The 20,645-nt window shown below is 42.6% G+C and overlaps 1 protein-coding gene across 1 annotated transcript in view; it reads left to right on the forward strand.

Moving 5' to 3' along the window:
- Positions 1-20,645, forward strand: part of CDC42BPG (CDC42 binding protein kinase gamma) — a 261,194-nt gene that overhangs the window by 57,684 nt on the left and 182,865 nt on the right. The window lies entirely within an intron of this gene.

A 20,645-nucleotide genomic window follows, 5' to 3' on the forward strand; every position in this document is an offset into this window, starting at 1 on the left:
ACCTGTAGTGCTCCTGTCGGGCATTAGATCACTTCTGACCGAGCAGCAGAGGAACACATGTAGGAAAAGAATTAGCCGCACATCCAGGGATTCCAATAGGTTTTAAATGCCTTTTATTTCCAAAAAGTTGCAAGTGATGACACCAAAGACACCAGCATGAAGTCTCGTAGACGCGTTTCACACATACATCTTGTGCTTAATCATTAATGATTAAGCACAAGATGTATGTGTGAAACGCGTCTACGAGACTTCATTCTGGTGTCTTTGGTGTCATCACTTGCAACTTTTTGGAAATAAAGGTATTTTAAACCTATTGGAATCCCTGGATGTGCGGCTAATTCTTTTCCTACAAGTGTTCCCACGGAGGCGGGCCGGGGCCAGCACTCTACTGGATATCCTATCTCCTGGCAATCACCACACACTATACACCTGGAGCAGTGTCTTTCCTTTCTTCAGCAGAGGAACACAAGTTGGGGGTGCTGAAATGAGCTTCCAGTACTCGGCAAACAATGAGACCTAGCCAGGCTTGGACAGTGCAGTTGTGTCACAACCCAACATATGGGCCTGATTCCTCTGTGCAGTGGCTTTTCTGGGGGAGTGGAATCGGGTGTACTGTAGTTTTTTCTTAAACTAACTTTCAACTGAAATGTCACACAGACATTTCATTAAGTGCAGTTGGCTGCCACACAATATTGCATGCTAGAGCTGCACGATTCTGGATTAAAAAAGAATCACAATTTTTTTGCTTGGAATAAAGATCACGATTCTCTGGCAATTATCGGTGTAACCTCATTCACAATATTCAAAAAATTGGGCTAACTTTTTTTCACTGTTTTTTAAAGGTTTTTTTTTAATTGAAGTCTATTTTTTCCCAAAAAATTGCTTTCAAAAGACCGCTGCGCAAATACAGTGTGACATATAAAATATTGCTACAATAGCCATTTTATTCTCTAGGGTCTCTGCTAAAAATATATATATATATATAACTTTGGGGGTTCTAAATAACTTTCTAGTAAAAAAAAAAAAAAAAAAAAATACTGATTTGAATTTGTAAGCAACAAGTGTCAGAAAAAGGCTTAGTCTTTAACCACTTCTGGACCGGAAGATTTCCCCCCTTAATGACTAGGCCATAATTTGCACTTCGGCACGGTTACTTTAATGGACAATTGCGCGAACGTGCGACCCTGTACCCAAATAAAATTGATGTCCTTTTTTTTTCCCCACAAATGGAGCTTTCTTTTGGTGGTATTTGATCACCTCTGCAATTTTTTTTTTTTTTTGCGCTATAAACAAAAAAAAAGAGCAACAATTCTAAAAAAAAAAAAATATATACTCACATTCTGCTATATAACATTACCAGAAAAAAATTAAAAATCAAAATTTAACATTTTAGGCCAATTTGTTTTCTCCTACATATTTTTGATATAATCGCAATAAGCGTATTTTGATTGGTTTGCGCAAAAGTTATCGCGTCTACTAACTACGGGAAAGATTTATGTCATTTTTATTTATTTATTTTTTTACTTTTTGGCGAGACTGCGACATTGCGGCGGCCAGATCGGACCCCTGACTGACATTTTTGACACTTTCGGGGGGACCAGTGTCATTACTACAGTAATCAGTGCTAAAAATATGCACTGTTACTGTAATAATGGCAAGGGGTTAAATGAATACCTAGGGGCATGTTTCTAACTGTATGGGGGTGGGGCTTGTGAAATTATCAGAGACCTGTGTTCCTATATAGAAGGATCACAGGTGCTCTGTGATCATTGCAGAGAGAAGGGTCGTCTGTGTTTACAACAGCTGACCATTTTTCTCTCTCAATGGGGAGCAATCGGAGCCGCCTGCCCCGTGCATCGGCATTCCCAATGCCGAGTGGGCGCGGGAGCGCGCCGCTGACTTATACCTACGTCAGTTCGCGCAAGAGGGCCGTCCTGCCGCAGTATAACTGCAGCGGGCAGTCGGGAGGTGGTTAAGTAGGAGTTCCGTTCCCCAGGAGAAAAAAAATTACGTCAGCAGCTACAAATAATGTAGCTGCTGACTTATGAATATTATAACTTACCTGTGCAGGGTTCCTGTGATGTTGGCACCCAAAGCCAATTTTCATATCGGCTCTCGGGTGCTGCCGCCGCCATTCAGTAAGGTAAGGGAATCCGGCAGCAAAGCCTTCTGGCTCCACAGCGGTTTCCCTACTGGGCATGCGTGAAGCACACTGCGCTTTGTATTTGGCCCGGCAGCAGAGGAAGAAGGCGGGGGGCCAGACTTCAGAGGGACAGCACCGCGGCGCTGTCTCCCGGAAGTAGGAAAGGGTACCTGACAAAAAAAAAATGTGGCACCAGAGACCTAGAACTAGAGTTAGCAGGCTGCACTAATGCACACCAGTAGAAAATATCATGCAACACTTTGATTCACTTTGTTTTTAGTGGCCAAAATAGCTATGTGAACAGCCATTGATTGACTTGTCTTTGAAGTGCAAGCTAACCTTAATCCTGCTCAAGGAAAAGATTGAGAGTGTTTTACGGGATAAAGAAATCCTAATTGAAAAGGTCTGGAACCTACACTGGCTTTCTTATTTATAGGTGCCAGACGCCTAGAGGTTTCTCCCAGGTGAGAAGGCGATGGATCCCTGGACGGACGTACTTTTGATCCTTCTTTTTTCTTTCATTTTTTTCCATTTCTGCTTTCCACGCAGTATTCTTTTACCTTTACTGCAAGTTTAATATCGTTGAAAAGCCCATTCTGACTTATAGTTACTTGTTCGTTTACCACAATTGAATACATTACTGTATAGAAAACGATGTGGCCTCATGACCCCAAAGGCACTTCTTATGTTGATGGATATCATTTGTGTATAAGGCCCGATCGGCCTGTTTGTTTTTAATGTGAATTTTAGATACGTTTTTAGTTGTACTTGCTAATTTTTTAACATCTGTCCTTTGGCCTGTGGTCCAGGACCCTTATTTCAGTACCTTCTCGTATCGGTTGTTGCTACTAGCAACCTATAATCTGTATGTTCAGTAATGCACAACTGTATGTTAATCTGTATCACGATTTCTAATTGTAAAACGAATAAAAACGGTTGGAACAGAACTAGTTAGCTTGGTGTAAAGTTAAAGCCCAACTAGCAATAAAAAAACAGTGCAGTGGGCCCCCCTGCACAGCAAGGGTTAAATGATAGTTAAGTCTCTAGGGAGATGCAGAGGAGGCTGTATTACTTGCCTCCAGCGCTCTCCTCTTGCTGAACCTCTGGTCTGTGGGCTGTGCACAGAGCCTCTGTGCCATCATGTACAGTGCAGGGCTAATAACTTTTGTATGTGGTGGAGGCTAGAATGTGGCTTTGGCTGGAAGCAAGATTGCCAACCTCCCCAAAGTGAAATTTACTGACATGGCACACAAAATATACTGACAGAGCCAATTTTTTACTAGCATGACACACAAACATTTACTGACGAAATTGTGCCAAATTTTTACTGAAAATTCAAAATGTTAGCCAGAATGACAGTTTTCTGTGCAAATATCAATATTTAAGCTACAAAGATGTAGCCAGTGTGATTAGCAATGTGTTTAAGGTATACTGAAAGGCAAAAAAATTATTTCTTCAACATAAAAGGTCAGGTTAATATAGCCCAGCACAGAGTTCCCCCTTACACCAGAGTCTGCAGGGTTCTCCTTTACAGTGCAAAAAGGAAACCCTGTGGACTTTGATGTAAAGGAGAACTCTGAGGACTCTGATGTTAGGGGGAATACTTCAGACTCTGGTATAAAGGGAAACCCTGATGTAAGGGGGTCTCTGGTCACCATAGCCTCCTCCGTTTACTACAGAGCTCTCCTTTATATTACAGTCGACAGAGTTCCCCCTACAGTGTGGGAGGAAAATTTGCAGACCCTGGTGTAAAGCGGAGCGCTGGGAAATCTGCTGTAAGGGGGAATGCTGCGGACTTTGGTGTAGAGGGGAACTGTTAGGTTATCTCTGGTCTGCAGAATTGTCCTTTTTACATCACTCTTGCACTGTAAGAGGGAATCCTGTAGACTTTGATGTAAAGGGGAACTCTGAGGACACTAGAGGGGAACTCTGATTTGGGGGGGGGTGGACTCTGGTGACCACAGACCTCCTTCCGCAGACTGAATACACTAAGGTAAGGGGGGGGTACTAATATTAGGGGGAACTCTTATCAGTGTCCCCCTTTACCTTGGTGTATCCCCCCCCCCCCCAGACTTCTAAAAGGCGACTTAATGACGTCAACACACACCAGGCCGCCTGCTCCCGGCTTGACTTCGAAGCTGGCCCACGCTCATATTTTTTGTAGACAGCTGCTGTCCATAACTGTCATTTACAGACCGTTTCTAAATCAGTCGATTTTTACAGACAGTTGGCAAACCAGGCTGAAAGTGGCTTATAGAGAAGGCCATTTGTGGGCTCGCTGCATTGATTAAGGGAGCCTGCTAGAGCAAGGAAATGCTAACAGCCCCTTCTGCAACCCTTTGGACTTGAAAGCTAATTTCACTACTCCACCGTATCACTGTTTCACATCTCGATATCGTTATTCATATGTGATTACTCTATATTTTTAAACCGACATCTCGCGATGGAAGCTCAACCATCTGCAGATAAATGAAACAAAGTATGGCTTTCTAAAAAAAAAAAATATTCACCTAGGTGGATGCAGCATTGATGTAATTCTGCATCTGTCCCCCATCAGCTCTGTAGTGAGAACTGAGCGATCAAACTCCACTGAACACTCAGTTCTCCCATCTGCTCTGAGCAGAGAGACGGGGCAGTCTGCTCAGCCCCTCCAGCGCTCATCGGAGCGATGAACTGTGGAGGGGGCGGGGGGGGGCTGGCCCAGGCTCTCAGCGGATCGCTGAGAGGCTGAGTCAGGTGCCGGTCCAGGCTTCTGGGTGGATACCAACCATATGGTTGGGATCTTTTCAGAGGCTGGAACAGCTCTGTGAGGTCTGCCAACTCCAGGCTTTAGCTGAAAACAGGTCACAGGAGTGCAGAACGAACTGCACTCCTGTGATCCATAGTAGAAATACAGCTAAAAAAGCTTTCGCTGTACATCTCCTTTTTAAATCAACCTGACCAGCAAAAAACAAAACATATTTTATAGTAAAAAAAAAATATTCCTACCTAACCCCTTACTAAAATATAACTAAAGGCAATGTTTTGTTTTTTTTGTTTTTGTTTTAGAGTGGAGAGGGATTGGAACCCCATTAGGGATATTCGCCATCTAGATTTGTCCTATTTACCATTATCGGAGAGAGTGAAAGTAAATGTAAATCCCACATTTTGGATTTTTCACCAGAACAGAAACCGAGGGGAAACCTTTTTGATAGGGGCACTAGTTCCGGTGACAACCCAGGACTCCCTTATTTTTGGAGGGGTTTCCTCTCACTTTCTGTTTTGCCTCCTAGTTTCTTTAACAATAGTTAGTTAACCAGTTCTGGACTGGAAGGATTTGCCCCCTTAATGACCAGACCATTTTTTGCGAATCGGCACTGCGTTACTTTACCAGAAAATTGCGCGGTCGTGCGACGCTGTACCAAAATAAAATTGACGTCCTTTTTTTCCCACAAATAGAGCTTTCTTTTGGTGTTGTTTGATTTGGTGTCATTTGATCACCTCTGCGATTTTTATTTTTTACGCTATAAACAAAAAAAAGACCGACAATTCTGAAAAAAATAAATAAAAATTATTATACACATTCTGCTATATAACATTCACAAAAAAAAATTAAAACAATTTTTTTTCATCATTTTAGGCCAATTTGTATTCTGCTACATTTTTTTGGTAAACAAAAATCGCAATAAGCGTATTTTGATTGGTTTGCGCAAAAGTTATTGCGTCTACAGGCTAGGGGAAAGATTTATGTAATTTTTATTTATTTTTTACTAGTAATGGCGGCAATCAGCGTGTTTTTTTTTTTTCTGCAGGACTGCGACAGACAGATTGGACCCCTAACTGACATTTTTGACAGTTTTGGGTTGACCAGTTTACATTACTACAGTAATCAATGCTAAAAATAGGCACTGTTACTGTAATAATGACATTGTCAGGGAAGAGGTTAACCTAGTGGGTGATCAAGGGGTTAAATGTAAGCCTAGGGGAGTGTTTCTAACTGTGGGGGGGGGGGCTTTTGAAATGATCATAGAGACCTGTGATCCTAGGCGTTCTGTGATCATTCCAGAGAGAAGAATGGTCAGCTGTGTTTACAACAGCTGCCCGTCCTTCTCTCTCAGTGGGGAGTGATCGTGGGCGCAATCGTGGCCGCCAGCCCTGTGCATCGGCATCCCCACTGTCGAGTGAGGGCGGTGCACGCTCCTAGCACCAGATGCGCAACCCACGTACCCCTACGTCAGATCGCGCAGGAGGGGCTCCCTGCTGCAGTATAACTGTGGCGGGCGGTCCTTAAGTGTTTAAAGGCCAACTGGGCATTTTTCACCTTCAGCTCCCGCCCACATATTTTTCTCTGTGATCGAGGTTTAAAGACTGCTGCTTCTTGAGCCACTCCTTTTGTTGCCTTGGCCGTGTGTTTTGGGTCATTGTCATGCTGAAATACCCAGCCACGAATCACTTTCAATGCCCTGGCTGAGAGAGGAGGTTCTCACCCAAGATTTGATGGTACATGGCCCCGTCCATCGTCCCTTTTGATGCGGTGAAGTTGTCCTGTCCCCTTAGCAAAAAACACACCAAAAGTATATCGTTTCCACCTCCCATGTTTCACTTTGGGGATGGTGCTCTCAGGGTCATAGGCAGCATCCCTCCTCCTCCTCCTCCAAACACTGCGAGTTGAGTTGATGCCAAATGGCATGCTTTTGGTCTCATCTGACCACAACACTTTAACCCAGTTATCCTCTGAAACCTTAAAATGTTCATTAGCAAATCAGACGGGCCTGTACTTGTGCTTTTTTGAGCAGGGGGACCTTGCAGGTGCTGCAGGATTTTAGTCCTCCATGGCTTAGTGTATTACCAATGTTTTCTTGGTGACTATGGTCCCAGCTGCCTTGGGATCATTGACAAGATTCTCCTGTGTAGTTCTGGGCTGATTTCTCACTGTTCTCGTGATCACTATAACTCTATCATGGAGCCCCTTGACAGTTATTTTGTGTTTCTTCTGTTTGCGAATAATTGCTCCAACTGTTGTCACCCTCTCACCAAGCTGTTTGGCAATGGTCTTGTAGCCCATTACAGCCTTGTGTAGGTCTACAATCTTGTCCCTGACATCCTTGGACAGATCTTTGGTCTTGGCCATGGTGGAGAGATTGGAATTTTACTGATTACTGTGAGAGTGCTCCTAATCTAAGCTCGTTACCTGTATAGAAGACACCTGGGAGCCAGAAATGTTGCTCTCATACTGGTCACTGGAAGTTCAACATGGCGCCTCATAGCAAAGAACTCTGAGGATCTGAAAAAAAGAATTGTTGCTAAACATATAGATGGCCTAGGGCCCTAGGCTATAAGAAGATTGCCAATACCCTGAAACTGAGCTGCAGCACGGTGGCCAAGACCATACAGAGGTTTAACAGGACAGGTTCCACTCGGAACAGGCCTCGCCATGGGCGACCAAAGTAGTTGAGTGCACATATATACTCCGCGTCATTTCCAGAGGCCATCTTTGGAAAATAGACATATGAGTGCTGTCAGCATTGCTGCAGAGGTTGAAGGGGTGGTGGTGGGGGGGTTGGGGGCTAGCCTGTCCGTGCTTAGACCATACGCCGCACACTGCTTCAAATTGGTCTGCATTGCTGTCGTCCCAGAAGGAAGCCTCTTCTAAAGATGATGCTCAAAGCCTAAAAACAGGTTGCGAAGGACAAGCAGACTAATGACATGATTACTGCAACCATGTCCTGTGGTCTGATGAGACCAAGATAAACTTATTTGGTTCAGATGGTGTCAAGCGTGTGTGGTGGCAATCAGGTGAGGAGTACAAAGACAAGTGTGTCTTGCCTACAGTCAAGCATGGTGGTGGGAGAGTCAGTGTCTGTAATTGCATGAGTCCTTCCGACACTGGGGAGCTACAATTCATTGAGGGAACCGTGAATGTCAGCATGTACTGTGACATACTGAAGCAGAGCATGACCCCCCCCCCCTCCCTTCAGAGACTGGGCCGCAGGGCAGTATTCCAACATAATGACCCCCATGGTGATGGACTGGCCAAGCATATCTCCAGACCTAAACCCTATTGAGCATCTGTGGGGCATCCCCAAATGGAAGGTGGAGGAGCGCAAGGTCTCTAACATCCTCCAGCTCCGTGATGTCATCATGAAAGCGTGGAAGAGGACTCCATGTCCAAGAGGGTTAAGGCAGTGCTGGAAAATAATGATGGCCACACAAAATAGTGACACTGTGGGCCCAATTTGGACATTTTCACTTAGGGGTGTACTCACTTGTGTTGCCAGCGGTTCAGACATGAATGGCTGTGTTGAGTTATTTTGAGGGGACACCAAATTTACATGGTTATACAAGCTGTACACTCAGCACTTTACATTGTAGCAAACTGTAATTTCTTCAGTATTGTCACATGAAAAGATATAATAAAATATTCACAAAAATGTGAGGGTTGTACTCACTTTTGTGAGAGACTGTAAATTGAAAGAAAAAAATGCACTGGAATCTAAAAAATAGGACAAAGAGAAAATACAAGCAGTAACTAATCTGTGTGATATCGTCACAGTTCAAATACAAAAATCCCTATTTATTTTGCGCTAAATCCATACATAAAAGTCCACATCAAATGTTACATAGTAGTTGAGGTTGAATAAAGACAACAGTCCATCCAGTTCAACCTGTGTAGGTGTGTGTGGCCGTAATCATTACACATACCCCTGAATGTTTTGATCCTTGAGATGTATATCCAAGAGTCTTTTAAAAGTAGCCATACTCCCCGCAGTTACCATTTGTGGTAGAGAATTCCACCGTCTTGTAGCCCTTGCTGTAAAGAACACCCTGCGTAGCCTGAGGCTAAAATGCTTCTCTAATCGCATTGTATGGCCTTGTGTCCTCATTTTATTCCTTGCGACTGAATAGTTTTCTTTCTATGTTGAGATCATCATTGAGGCATTTGTAAATCGCTATCATGTAAGCGCTCTTCATAATTAAGGTCCTCCAATCCCCTAATTAGTTTAGTTGCCCTTCTCTGGACTCACTCCAGCTCCAACACATCGCTTCTGAGGACTGGCGACCGGAACTGGACAGAATACTGCAGATGCGGTCGGACCAGAGTTTTATAAAGCGGTAGGATTATAGTTTTATCTCTCGAACATATCCCCTCCCTTTATGCATACTAATATTCTGCCGGCTTTGGCAGCTGCAGCTTGACATTGCATGCTATTGCTAAGTCTATATTCTACTATGACTCCCAGATCTTTCTCCATTTTTGATTCCCCCAGAGGTCCCCCCCCTAAAGTGTAATGCGCGTTTTATGTTTTTAGTCCCCAAGTGCAATACCTTACACTTCTTCACATTAAACCTCATTTACCATGTAGTTGCCCACTCTTATTTTGTTCAGGTCATTCTGTAAGATTTCTGCCTCACAATGTGAAGTTATTGATTGGCCTGCTTAGTTTTGTGTCGTCTGCAAAAAATGTGATACTCCAAATAGTGATTCTAATGTAAAAAATCCAGCAAATGTGATATTATCCAGGCAAGTTTCACCACCATCTGCCACCTTGAAGAGTGATCCTGTATGTGAACCCCGCCACCAATGAGTGAAAAACTCCCTTACCGGATCCTATAGACTTCCCATTACAAAAGGTCACAAGCGCTTATGGCTCCCAACCCAGCCAGGGCCTTTTAAATCATCAAGAGTCTTCCAATACGACTCATTAGCTCAGTATCATGGATGTTTACCCAAAATACAAAAAGGTCCACATAGTGTAACTTGTAAATTTTAATGGCTTAGTTATAAATAATATATTGCACTTACAGAATAGAAGTTTAGAAAACGGCTAAAATCATGTGCGTAGGCCGGCACACACACACAATAACTTGTCCTTCCCTCGTGGGAATCGGTGACGTTAGCGCGTCACTACGCCCAGGGGAGCCTGGATACTGAGCTTAGGAGTGTAATAAGTCGTGTTGGAAAACCCTTGTTAATGGTTTAAAAGGCCCTTGCTGGGTTTGGAGCCATAAGCGCTTGTGACCATTTGGAATGAACGGTCCAGAAGATCAGGTAAGGGAGTTTTTCACTCACTGGTGGCGGTGTTCATACAGGATCAGTCTTCAAGGTGGCGGATGGTGGTGACACTTATCTGGATAATATCACATTTGCTGGACTTTTTATTTTAGAAACCCTCTATTTGGATTATTATATTTGCTGTGGACTTTTGTGTATGAGTTAGAGCAATCTAAATAAGTATTTATTTAGGAATTAAAAAGTGTCTGTATAATTTGTACACATTTCCAGAGTGTCATATACTGTATGATCAGTGAAGTTGCTTTTATGTCACAAGGCCATGTGAAAGTATGACAAACACGTGCACACTTGCCCTAAAGCAAACAGCTATTCACACTGAATGACTATTGCTGAGTTTTGTATAGAGTTTCCTTGTAATTTTAATTATACAGAACTGATTCAGTGATAGAGACAACTAAAATGGATTTGTGAGCTGAAAAAGATATTTATAGAACTTTGTATCTAGCTAAACTCATACCACTAATACTTTAACGGCCATTGCTGGGCTCTGCTATGTCCCCCTCCTAAAAGTCCACCTCCTCCCCTCCTAAGTGGTATTTTATGCTTTTTAATTTATTTTATTTTTTACTTCCTTTTTCTGATGTCTTCTGGCACTTGACACACTAGGTTGTCTTTCTCCTAGGAGAAAAGATCCTGGATGATGCAGAAAACAGCAGTAACTGAGTATTTGTTGTCTATTTAACCCTTCTTTGCTCTATCCAAGACTAAAACAAGTATTGGCTATGCATAGTCTTTATGTTATACTTTAAAGCAGGGGTGGGGAACCTTTATTCTGCCAAGCTCATTTGGGTATTTATAAAATCATTTGGGGGCCGTACAAAATTATAAACCTAAAAATGTGTCTGTTATATTTGGTCAAAAATTTAATTAACTCACCCCTAATGTGATAGCTGCAACTGCTTCTCTTTGGTGAGGTGTGTGATGTTAGCTGGTATTGGTGATGTTGCTACTCACAACTGGTTTTCCAGGTTTGCGTCAATCAGTCTGGAGCGCAGTCGACTTTGTGGTGGTAAGTTTTGAAAAGAACTGCTGGCGGTAATGCTGGTGGGTATAGCTGGCTGCTACTGCTGGCTTGTACTGTGCTGTGGGTACTGCTGGCTCAGGCTGGTACTGCTGTGGGTATTGCTGATTCAGGCTGGTACTGTGCTGTAGGTACTGCCTTGGGTACTGCTGGCTCAGGCTGGTACTGTTGTGGGTATTGCTGATTCAGGCTGGTACTGTGCTGTAGGTACTGCCTTGGGTACTGCTGGTTTAGGCTGGTACTGTGCTGTGGGTACTGCTGGCTGGTACTGCTGTGGGTACTGCTGGCTGGTACTGCTGGCTGGTATTGCTGTGGGTACTGCTGGCTGGTACTGTGCTTTAGGTAATGCTGGCTGGTACTGCTGTGGGTACTACTGGCTCTGGCTGGTACTGCTGTGGGTACTGCTGGTTCTGCTGTGTGTACTGCTGGCTGTGGCTGGTACTGCTGTGGGTACTGCTGGCTCTGGCTTATACTGCTGTGAGTACTGCTGGCTCTGGCTGGTACTGCTGGCTCTGGCTGGTACTGCTGTGTGTGCTGCTGGCGGGAAATGCTGGCTAGCAGCAGGAGAAAGAGGCAATGTTTCCTGTATTGGTCACAGGCGGGGAGTACATTTGATATCACTCCGCCTGTGACTCACTCAGACTGTCAGAATGGAGCCGGAACTATACAGGAAGCATTGGCTCCGTTCTGACAGATCAGATGAGAGAGACAGACTCAGCTGCACAGGGGGCTGGACCAAATGACTTCGAGAGCCGCATACGGCCCCCGGGACTTAGGTTCCCCACCTCTGCTTTAAAGTGACAACAGGGTTTACTCAACTGCACCCCTCTGTAAAAAAAAAAAAAAAAAAAAAAAAAAACAGATATGCATGCCTTTCTATAGCTTTATGTGCGTATTAAAAGGCTGCAGCATCTCTGCTTCTCAGTTTTATGTATGTGACTGGTCAGATGGTTCGAATACCTGCTCCCCAATAGCACAAATCAAATTGTGGTTCCTTCCATCTTGTAGTGAGCTAGTGGGAGGAACCAAGTATTCTGGAACTTCAGGCAAAAAATAAAAAAAAGTTGCCTCACAGGGCTATAAAGCTCCAAAATGGTGGGGGGGGGGGGGGGGGGGGAAGGAATAAATACCTGCTTTTATACACATCAAGACCATTACATGCAGCAAAATACTACAACATTTAGAGTACACCAGTATATCATATTAGCAATAGATTATATATAACAAACCATTCCAACAGACTCGGACCGTGCCCAACTTGTATTATAGAACATAGAATGCCATGCATCTATCCATTTAGTTTTTTCCAGACTTTTTTCAAATTTATAGAGACATTGCGTTGGGCATATGTGTACTTCTCGAGCATTACAAGTTTATTCATCTCCGGTATCAAATCTCTATGGGTAGGGGGGTTAGATGAAACCCAACAAGACGAAATAAATTTTCATGCCACGAAGAGTGCTCTCTAAATAGCCAGTTTCCGATCATGGTCCAAATCATTGGAATTCACATACCCCAATAAACATAGTATAGGGTTGATTTGAGTTTTGTAAGTGGTTAGTGTTCATTTTTAAGTGAGGTTTCAGATGCCCTTAATTTTCTTCTGTGTCCAAAAATCCAGTTAACCTTCTTTCCTTACATTCAGAATGTAGGCCGTTTCTATTTCTATATACTTTAAAAATACTACCACATTTTTAAAGTGTATTTTCATGAAACCTATTTTTTTAGCTGTGGACAAAGCATGGATTGGATGGAACCTGTTCTGTTGGTCATTGAGGCCGGGTTCACAGTAGCTGCGGCCACAGCTCGCAGCAGGGGGTCCATTGCGTCCCTGTTCTCTATTTCAGGTGTGAATCTGGTCCACATTTTTGCCTGAATTAAGACCTGAAACTGAGCCAAAGACGCACAGAACCCCTTTCCAGTACGGACCGTGGCCGCCCCGGAGCTGTGTGAATCCGCTCCATCGAGAGCCGGTTACACTGTACTACTGTTATGCAAATTGGATGCGGAGAAACCCGCATCCAATTCGCATAAGTGTAAACCCAGTCTGAGAGATTTTTCTTCCCTTTTCCCCACAGAGCCACAACAGGAAGTAAGGGGAAATCTCCTAGACAGTTGTCACGAGATTGCGTGTTCCATTGAATGATTCCATTGAACTGTGGGGAACGAGTAAAATGTTTACATGTTTTTATTGCAGTTTGTGTCCCAGTTGGGGAGAGTTCTCCCCTACTTCCTGTTTCAGTGTCTATCGTTGGACAGCAATAAAATGACTTCTGCCTAGCAGGCTTTGAACACGTCCAACACCACTGTCGTGTGTCCTCCTTGAAGACATTTACTTTACTTCCTGTGTGGTCAATAGAACAAGAAAAAAGGGAAACTTCCTCAGCGTACAGGTGCTAATAAACAGCTTGTGGAGGTTCTAACACTTCTGCACTCTAAAACATAAAGTGGGTCTGTTAATTCTTGATGCACTTTATTTTGGTGCATTTATATGACAAACTGGATGGATAATGTGGGTTAAACTGGATGTCCACTAAACTGTGGCACTCATGTCAGATAAAATCAATCTGGTTTGGGATATTACCCATATTGCACCAAACAGTTAATATGAGTATTAAAAGATGCATACAGTGTTATGTATCTATTGTATTAAATTTGTATGAAACCATCTTAAACATTTATTCTGGGTAATTGTAGCTTGTGTACCTGAAACGCCAGGCGATTGCCCTGACTATGCAAAATCAAGTTACTGAATGTGCACAAGAAACTGTTTATGTATTAGGTGTGGTCTAAAACTAGCATTCTGTGCAGATAATTTTAGATGCTTTTAATTCTGGCACGTGAAAGGTCTGTGATTCATATCCATTTTGTTTGAGTCACCAAAGGAAATGCCTACTGCAGTGTGCCAAGTTTTGACACTATGAATACTGAACTCCACTAACTGTCCCAAAATGGCTTTATTTCCAAGATCAATATTTCAATTTTTATCTTCTGAAATTAAACTTGGGTGTGTATATTGTTTGCAGTTTCAACTTGCATAAAAACAAAAGGTGTGCAAAGACAGTTATTTTTTCATTAGAAACCAGAACTACAGGCAAAACTTTTTTTCACTTTGGATAGAGCAAGGGAGGATTAAAACCCCTGTCAGATTTCTTTTTTTTTCGCCATTGGGGAGCTTTACCTTCACTTCATGTCCCATATCATGACATGAAGTGAGAAAATCTCTGCAAATTGAGGAAATTCTTTGGGGACCCCCAGGTCACCAGAACTAGTATCCCCCATTGGAAGAGTTCCCCTCTATTACTTTCCTGGGGACAACCCAAAATGTGGGACTTTCATTTACTTTCAATGTTAATGGTAAACAGTGTAAATCTCCTTTAAAGCGGAGATCCACCCATTTGTTTGTTTGTTTGTTTGTTTTTTTACTTGGGATCAATCCAATGCCCATCCTCCTGTATATTTTAAAATGGCAAATTTTTTTTTTTAAATACCTTTTTTTTTTCCTTCGCATATAGAGCACTTCCGACTCTGGCTGCCTAGGCGATGACATAACTAGGCAATTTACTCCTGGGATATTGGTGTCCTCTATCCCAGAAATCCATGGGAATCGTCTAATACCGAAATCTTGCATGATTTTCGGACCAGAATTTTCTTTGGTTGACAGGTTGCTATAGAAACGGGGCAGCAACTTCCGCCACCATTGCTATAGCAACGTGTCAGGACAAAAGGGCGCCACGCAGTGGCATTACTGCACAGGCGGCAGACCAGGACAAAAGAGCGCCACGCAGTGGCATTACTGCACAGGCGCGAGACCGGGAGCTGCATGCCAACTGCACTGAATCCCCGAATTAAATATAAGAGGGCTTCAGATGCCCAATAGCCTGACTGCTTCCGATATCAGGTCAGTATTTAAACATAACCTAAAAGGACAGCATTAATATCATTCTCTAAATATTGCATTTGACGTGGACCCAACTGCGGCAAAATATTTAAAGAAAAAATAAAAAAAGGATTGGGGACTGGAACTCCGCCTTAAAGGGGGCACAGACAGCAATAAAAACTGATTGGGGGTCCAATGCCTCTCCTCCCCATCCAAAGCTTAAAAAAAAAAAAAATGTTGCCTTTAGTTAGAAATCCTGTCTGTCAGCATACTGCAGAGAAAGGCCCTTTCTGTGTTGAAGCACTGGTCGCTCTGCAGATGTTTCCAATCAATGGGGAGGAAAAGCTTGGACAATTGCAGCGCTTTAGGTTTGATTCAGCAGGGCCATATTTACCCATCCATTTTCTGTGCTGGTCCAAAGCAATGATGTGCAGCAGATGTTGGAGCCAAGGCATGTACATGGGGAAGTTGTGAAAAGAGGTTGAGAGGGTAGAATTCACACACTCAACCTGCCGGAGCGATTCACTGCTCTGACAGCTCTTCTTTGCCACCTACAGTAGGGGGCAGTGTGGTGTGCGATATTCAGCGCATCAGATGATTTTTTTTTGCTTTGTTCAAACTTTATTTGAAGTGGAAAAAAAGGTACTCTTAATTCAGTGGTAAATTATATACTGCTGTGAGATGCCCTGCTGCACATTGCTATGCATTCGGCACATATGCATATTTGGCACAGTGCATTGCGATAAGATGCAGCATGTCTGCTTTTTATTACAGCACTCTGCAGCGCAGTCCTAGTATGAATGGGACCCATAGGAAACAGTTGTTTTTCTGTTTGTTCCATTCACATTAGGGCTGCGCTGCAGTTGCATTGTATTATGTGTGAATTTACCCTGAAGGAGGTTAGCAACACAGAGATGCAGTAAAGGATGAAAAAAGAGAACAATAATTTAATTTGAAAAATGTCCTTGTTCTAGTACTTTATCATTCAATAAACTAAATATTTTCCAGGTAAAGTTTAAATCGACCTTAATAGAAAGGCATAATCCACCTTTTTGCAAAAAATATAAATGCACCCATGCACTGGAGTCTTTAGCTTTGCAACCACCATCAGTGGATCACTGTTGCAGTGCTCTGGCTCATGAACGCCATTTCTCCAGCCCCAGATCCATACTGAGGTACAGACTTTGTTATGAGTTTGGAGGTGGTATCAATGGACTACAAGTTGGGTGAAGTCACTATACTTGTGTTCTATTAAGACTTAGAGTCCCTCTGCTGCAGTGGTAGATGGGACTTGTAGTTTTTTTTAATTCGGAAACTTCTGTGAATGGATGATGGATGTGTAGGGGCAGAGCCATGCACAGCCGCGCCAAATTCAAAAAGCGACCGGAGCCGGCAGGGAGAAGATCCCCTGCATTCTCTAAGGGCGGGGAGGAGTTAGACTGAGACTGTTTTTATAGTCCAACCTTTATATTCATATGGGTAAGAAAGATGGGGTTCTTTTAAAATTGTACGGCCAGCATAAATCTTTTCTTGGGGGAAGGTCAGAAATCCTGTCAGATTTTTATTTTAGTTCTATTTCCCTGTTGCAGAGTTCACTTCCATTCTGATAAAACAGTTGTCAGCTGCTTTGGACGTGAGGGCAAATCTCTCGAACACAGCCCCAGATAGTGGTAGACGGCGACGGGAGTTCTAATCCACCCCCATTCCAAACCTAGAAAGACAAGGTTTGTCTTTACATGCCCTTTAAATCCTACAATCTTGAGCTATCTTCTAAAATAGTGGAAAGAATGCGGTGTTTAAGAACTGTAGGCTTATGGCTCAAGGTTTCCCAGTTTGTGTTTATTGCCTCTGTAATAAATATAATGTATATTTGGTTATTGCCAAAGTCAGGTCCTTTTCAGTTGTGAATAGAGTACAGACATGGAATGGGGTTCACGTGATGGAAATATTTTGCATAATTTTGCATGTGTAGCCATCCTGTGATAGGACAGAAGAAGCTTATATTCATGTTGGACATGTTTACTTTATGTTTATCATACCTCTTTCTTTACTAATTGACTATGTGTGTGCTTATGATGGCAATGTATATCAACACCATCACACAGGCAGTAGTAAAAAAAACACTGTTTGCAGCAAAATGACAAACTAGTATTGTATACATTTTATATATTTATTTGGATACTGTTGCTGTGCAGAAAAAAATAGTCTGGTTTTCAAAAGAGATACAGGGGTATTGCATGATGCGACTTGCTATTCTGGTGCCTTTGTAAATTATCCAGGTTGTGTTGCCTGAGGTCACTCATTGTGTCAATATGATCGACACACTCTTTTTAAGAGAAGTCTATATGTCTGTCATTCTAATGTAACCTGTAACTGTGCTCTGACTTTTTGCAACTGTTGCACAGTGTCTTGCTACAGTAGCCACCCAGTGATTTCAGAATATGGAGCATGCAGTGAAATGGTTTAGAGTGGGTTTTCACTTTTTAAAAGTAGAGACTCTCTAATTGCAGTCTGTATAAACATTTACATTTGTTTGGTGTTGAGGATCACTTCTGCATGACTGAACTCCGGCTTCTGAATCCGGGGTTCACCTTAAAAATGTATGCGTATTTATTTAGAATTATTATTATTATTATTATTATTATTATTAATAATAATAATAATAATAATAATATTATTATTTAGTTTTTTTCTTTCTCCGGTGCTTAAAGGAGATGTACAGCTAAAATGAGATTTGGCTGTACATCTCCTATGGATCACAGGAGTGTAGTTCGTTCTCCACCCGTTTTCAGCAGAGAGCGGTCTGAAGTCCGTTCTCTGCTGACGTCACAGAAGTTGGTCCAGGCACCGCATCATCACGACCACGGAGTCTGGATCCGCCAGGTGCCTGGGCCTGACACACGGCTCATCCTCTGTGAGCCACTGAGAGCCTAAACCGACTGCTCCCTGCCCCTCCACAGCTCAGCGCTCCAGTGAGTGAGGAGGGAGCAGAGAGCTACCGACAGTCAGCAGCTCTCTGCTCAGGAAGCTGTCTGCGGTGTTCGATCGCTGGGCTCTCAGTGCAGAGGTTTCGGGGGACAGATGCAGCATCAAACCGATGCTGCATCCACCTAGGTAAGTATAAAAAACAAACAAAAAAAAAAAAACAAACTTCTCTTTTTAAAGTGGTTCTAAAGTCTGAAGGTTTTTTACCTTAAGGCCTCATGCACACAGGGCGTTAGAAAAAATGAGCTGCAGAGCCACTACCAATGCCTGGAAAAAGCAGCTGTAAAAACTTGCTTTTAGTAGCTTTTTCTCCATTGGCGTTCATGCACTTGGAGACTCTCCAAGTGACGTCGACGGGTGGCCTTAGACCCTACGGCTATATAAAGAGCAGAGCCGGCATAATCATGGGAGTTCTCATCGGAGGAGGACCGGGTTGGCAGGAGAGAAGATCGGAGGAAGATTTCTAATAAAGGATGTCTCTTGTCATTATTTACACTACACTATTTTTGGGGTGAATGGGTAGGGGTACAATGTACCCCATACTCATTCACATAGGGGGGCCCGGATCTGGGGGCCGCATTGTTACAGGGGGCGTCCAGATTCCAATAAGTCCCCTGCCCACAAACCCCCACAACCACCGCCCAGGGTTGTTGGGAAGAGGCCCTTGTCCCCATCAACATGGGGACAAGGTGCTTTGGGGTGGGAGGGGGGTGCAGAGCCCCCCCTGCCCCAAAACACCCACCTCCCTGCAGCCTGCCAGGCTGCATGCTCCGATAAGGGTCTGGTATGGATTTTGGGGTGGAGTTCCTCCTCAAGATCCTCAAAGCGCAAGTTTCACCACAAGTCAGATCATCATGATCCGACTTGGATGCGACTTCCATTCAAATCAATGGGCTCCCATAGGGAACGTATGATGCGGCTTAACGTCAATGCTTAAGCAATGTTTAGCAGCGTTAGAGGCTTTTACAGCTGTAATGCCGGTTTTCCGAAAATCCGAACACACTGGCCCTGGGTTTTTTTTCTTTTTTTCTTTTTTTTTTTTTCTTGCAGCTTGTGCAAAAAAACGCCTATGCCACTTTGCCACTTACATCTTCAAAACGTCTGTGTGTGCATGAGGCCATAAAATAACATGGAGGGCGTTTTTAAGCTGCAAAAAAACAAAACAAAATCTGACGCTCCTAAAAGCAGCTGTGTGCATGGGGCCTTCTGACACTGCTTGAAAAAAAAACTCAGTACCTATAGTGCAGAGAGGGAATTTACCCCCTGGTACTGCCCATAGGCGTAGCCAGACTTTTTTCTGCCTAGTGTCCTACTCCTGTAGGGGGCAGTATAACCCAATGGTTAAGAAGATTAGGAGCTGTGTCCATCAATGATCATCAGAGAATTGGATTTTACAGGAAGTCAAAAATTCAATTTTATTTTTATTTTTGGTCTTCCTTCAATTTGTTTAGGAAAAAGTTTAAAAAAAAAAAAAAAAAAAAAAAAAAAACAACCCAGTGGTGATTAAATACTACCAAAAGAAAGCTCTGTCTGTTTCAAAAAAATGAAAAAATTGTCATATGAGTACAAATTGTCATATGAGTACATTGTTACATGACCGCGCAATTGTCATTCAGAGTGTGACAGCGCTGAAAGCTGAAAATTGTCCTGGGCAGGACGGGGATGAAAGTGCCAAATATTGAAGTTAGGTTTACTTGTCTAGTATGAGTTGGAGCACTTTATAATGGTCACTTGGAAATCTAAACTCTTTTTATTAGTCCACATTTATTTTGCAAAACGCATCTGTAGACCCTCCCAAATACCCACAATGCAACAGAAATATGTTTTTCAGTCCTTTGCATTTGTATGTATGTGTGTGTGTATATATATATATGTGTGTGTGTGTGTATATAATACACCCCTAACCCAAAATCTGCATAGTTGAGTCACCCTGGCACGGCAGAGTCAGGTCACCCTAACCTCCGGTCACCCTGACATGGCGAGTGGGGTCATGCAGCTGCCATGTCAGGGTGACCTGACTCTGCCATGCCAGGGTGACCCAACTATGCAGATTTTGTGTGTGTGTATATGTATATGTGTGTGTGTATATGTATGTATATATATATATATATATATATATATATATATATATATATATATATATATATATATATATATATTCACTTGGAATCACTTTAATGGACTAGCACCTTGAACTTTTCATTTATCTTTTCAATTGATGCGATTAAGCTGATTTTTACATGTTATTTCAGTGTTTATGTGAAGGAATCATATGGACACATATGTTTTTTGTTGATTGATTTGTTGATATATTCAATAATTTCTACAACCCTTTATTATTGCACCTTTGCACAGCACAGCAATTTTTGTTATTTGCACTCCACAGCATTTTTGCTGTTTGAATAGAACAGCAATTTTTTGTTACTAGCAGTTTATTGTAGCGCGATATCACTTTAATTATTTTATTGATTTTATGTGTAGTGATTCACCACTTTGATATTGCAGCCACAATATTTTTAGATTTTTTGATACTTTAATATTGTTTGATACTTTTATATTTATT

The sequence above is a fragment of the Pelophylax lessonae genome, assembly GCF_965119305.1.
Source record: "Pelophylax lessonae genome assembly, chromosome: 10".
Lineage (NCBI taxonomy): Eukaryota > Metazoa > Chordata > Amphibia > Anura > Ranidae > Pelophylax > Pelophylax lessonae.